The 3,589-nt window shown below is 36.6% G+C and overlaps 1 non-coding gene across 1 annotated transcript; it reads right to left on the minus strand.

Moving 5' to 3' along the window:
- Positions 1–2,447: 2,447 nt before the first annotated feature.
- trnaa-cgc lies at positions 2,448–2,519 on the minus strand. Its single transcript has one exon. It is a non-coding gene; the product is annotated as a tRNA-Ala (tRNA).
- Between the last annotated feature and the right edge of the window lie 1,070 nt (positions 2,520–3,589).

Below are 3,589 nucleotides of genomic sequence, written 5' to 3' on the forward strand. Positions count from 1 at the left end.
TTTTTGTTCACTTTACAATAAAAAAAAAGAAAAAAGAAAAAGAAACTGTTTTCTAAAACTTCGCTGTTCATTATTTTCCTGCTTTGTGTGTCGACTGTTATGGTTGCTAAGCGACAGAGCCTACGGTAGTGAAAGCATCTGAAGGGTAGACTTGTTTGACTTCACAGCCAAAACTCTTGCGGTCTCCTTATTTTCAGAGACTTCGAAGGACCCAGTCCAGGTAGACCGCATCCTTGGAAGATGAAGCCTATGAATTTGAACATGCCCCATTTCCATCCTCCTATGCCAGTTTATTTTTGTTTCTTCTGGCAAGTGTTGGTTATTTGATCATTAGCTGTTTCTAATTATTTTATGCTGTTTTATATCAGTGGGATTTTCACCTTTACAGTTAATTTGTCTTCACTTTGCCTTTAATATACATTAAATATTTTGGAACTGTCATATCTCGAAACTGTTGTAGTGTCAAATCAGATAACCTGCATTTTGTGCATATATTTTACACCAAAATACAAAAGTAAATTAAAGTTTAGCTAAGCTAACTCTGCCAGCTGTGCAAGACTGGCTTCATTATTTAAAGTTCAACAAACTGCCTTATGTCTTGGAAGCAGTTCAAACACTTAAAACCCACTTCGCCAAAACAGTAAAGGCACTGAAATCATTTTGTGGTATAAAGAACCATATAATTGGGCTTTTTTTGCATCAAATGTGTCATCTTTCCAGGTTGGCCCTCGTGGGTGAAAATTAACACCTGCCAAAAACCAAATGTTGTTTACAGCACCTTCTTCCCAGACAGAAGAAAAATTGTTTTTGTTCTATTTTAAACATAAATCCTGCTTAATGAGCTGAGGGTGCTTAGAAAATTCTAAGCAAAGTTCTAGGATGACCTATTGCTGCCTTGTGATGACACCAGTCAATCTGTGGAAGTTTATATATACAGGTACAGTATATAGTTTATCTACTACAGAGTCTCTGACAGCAACTGCAGATTTTTTCATGCTTTCAAAACTTTTTTTCCTGGGCAAGGAAAGGAATCTTGTGGGTACTCGCTGACAACAAAATAAATGTTAAATTTTGATCTTGCAGAAGACATTATATTTAATTAAAATTAGAAATAAGGCACAAAAGTGTTAACCAAGCATCAGCTGTCCGAACACAGTGGTTCTTGCTTCACTTAGTTACTGTAAATAAAAAAGCAACCTCATTTTACACTTTGTTTAGTTAGGAAGAAGTCAGAAAAAGAGCAGTATTAAAAAGAAAAATTAATGCTACAGTGGTGAAAAAAATCCCACTAAAAGAGATGAAAGAAAAGGTGAAACAGAGTGAGGCATGGTAGAGAATAGAGGCCTTGGAAGAAACAGAGAGAAATGAGAAATCAAGAGCGTAAATATGGAGGTTGGGATGAAGAAATGGCTTGGATAGATTGGCAAATTAGAGAACATGATTTGTAGAGAAAGTCAGGGCAGCTAGAGGGAGATTATTACGGAAAGAACCTGAACAGAAATATAAAAATAACTTAACAGATGTCTAATTGCGGAAAAAAAACAACAACTTTATGTGCATTACCATAATAAAACACTAAGAATTAACTAATATGTGATATTAGTGATAAATAGAAATACATCACCAATAACGCTTTACTAGTCATTAAAGATTAAATATTTATCTTGCACATCTAAAAAATATATATCAGTATATTTCAAAATATTTTAAACTGTAATTTAAAATGTATTTAATAGATATTATAAATATATTTTTCTAATGTCGTAATCACGGTCATTGAGTGGGTGGGGCTGCGACCTAGCCCCCTCTATTGGATAACAGCCACTGTATAAATCGCTTTATTGTCCCACAATGGGGATTGCATTTAACCCATCCCCTCGGGGAGTAGTGGGCTGCCATTGTGCGGTGCCCAGGGAGCAGTGTGGAGTTAAGGGCCTTTCTCAGAAACCCCGAGTGGAGGCTGTGGGGATCAAACTGGGTAATTGCAACCTTCTCAGAGCACAACTGCTCCAACCACTAGGCCACCACTCCCCATAAAATTGCAAGGAAGCTATTATTATATATATATTTTTGTGAATTGTATATTTTTTGGCTGCCAGCCAATTGAATTAACTTTTAATTCACTTTATTTATATAGCGTCAATTCTACAACACATGTTATCTCCACACACTTTACAGCTCACCAGATAATACAGTCAAATTGATTAAAAGTTTTCTATATAAGGAAAACCAGTTGATTGCATCAACTCATCGACACAAAGGCAATCTCTCACACTAAGCATGCTTGTAGCGAGTGGAGAGGAAAGATTCCCTTTTAACAGGAAGAAACCCTCCAGGAAACCAGTCTCTGTGTGAGCAGCTATCAGCAGTAAAGATCTACCATCCATTCTACTTTTAGAAATTCTGGGAATCAATAACACAAGGCACCTCCTCAAAATAATGTTGCATGGAGATGCTGGGGATTGAACCCAGGACCTCATACATGCGAAGCATGCGCTCTACCACTGAGCTACATCCCCTGTATTTAAGTTAATGAATAAATAAATAAATAAATGTGAATAGATGGATGACTGTGTATAGACAGCCGTAGGTACGTTTTTTTTTCCTACAGTTAAAATGTTAAATGTTTTTCTGACAAATTAAAATATTGAAATCACCGTAAGATATGTTTACAAGTTCACAACCAGAACAAAATAAAACACACACTTTTTATTTCTGTTTAATATTTGTATGATACCTGTGTTGATAGTTGCTGATGAAGGTTCTCAGTCATCCAGGTCATAGCCATTCCGTAAAAAAGTAAAAAAATATCCACTGGACTTGGTTTCCAAGATTTGAAGACGTTTCGCCACCTCTCCAGGAAGCTTTCTCAACGTCTTCAAATCTTGGAAACCAAGTCCAGTGGATATTTTTTTTTATTTTTACGGAATGTGTTGATAGCTATTTTGCATTTATATTCAAATTAAAATATTATATATTACTTTTTTTATCTAAATTACTTATCTGGACTATTTCTTATCTAGAATTATAGTATGTGCTAATGAAGTTTGTAGGCACATACCATAATGAAAGATTTGGATCATTTATTCCTTAAGCATCATTGTTCCACTCTTAGATCTTCAGTGCTCCAAGAAAGCATCCATTTTCTGCCTCACCCAAGGGGTCCTGATGCCTATTTCCAGCTGTCTATGGGTCACCAGTCCATCACAGAGACAAACAACCATTCACACACACCTAAGGAGAATTTAGAGAAGCCAATCAACCTATCAGTCATGTTTTTAGACTGTGGGAAGAAGCCAGAGTACCCAGAGAAGATGCAAACTCCATGTAGAAAGACCCCAGGCCAGGAATCAAACCCCAAACCTTCTGGCTTCAAGGCAGCAGTGCTACCCACTGCACCACTGAGCAGATTCTTCTAACCAGTTCATTTTCCTCTAACAGTCATCTAAGTGTTCATTACTACCAATGTCATGGGGCTTAGGTTTGTCCTACCCATCAATTTGTTACATAGTTCGGTCCACACCTTACACGTGAACGCCATTACAAATTATTTTGTATGCACAGGTCAATCTCATTTGGATCAACGAGT

This window comes from Cyprinodon tularosa, unplaced genomic scaffold (genome assembly GCF_016077235.1).
Source record: "Cyprinodon tularosa strain WSP-4 unplaced genomic scaffold, ASM1607723v1 ctg122, whole genome shotgun sequence".
In the NCBI taxonomy this organism is placed as follows: Eukaryota; Metazoa; Chordata; class Actinopteri; order Cyprinodontiformes; family Cyprinodontidae; genus Cyprinodon; species Cyprinodon tularosa.